This window comes from Echinococcus granulosus (assembly GCF_000524195.1).
Source record: "Echinococcus granulosus chromosome Unknown EG_S00408, whole genome shotgun sequence".
In the NCBI taxonomy this organism is placed as follows: Eukaryota; Metazoa; Platyhelminthes; class Cestoda; order Cyclophyllidea; family Taeniidae; genus Echinococcus; species Echinococcus granulosus.
The window spans coordinates 4938-5161 of record NW_020170787.1 but is presented as its reverse complement, the minus strand read 5'-3'; positions in this window follow the sequence as shown (position 1 = coordinate 5161).

The following is a 224-nucleotide window of genomic DNA, read 5'->3' as shown; positions in this document are numbered from 1 at the left end:
CCTTAACACTGTCTATGCAACTCAAGAATGTCGTAGGGAAAATTTGAAAGCCCCTTTTTGTTAAAGCTTGAACGAATCTAGAGAACAATGACAGGAACGAGAAAGAAACGCCAGAAATATTGCTTTCCTTTATTGCACTTTCACTTATTTCAAAAAGTGAAATATTTATCTGGCAAATTGTAGTAATGCAATGCCTTTTAATGATGATTATGCACGAGAAAGCA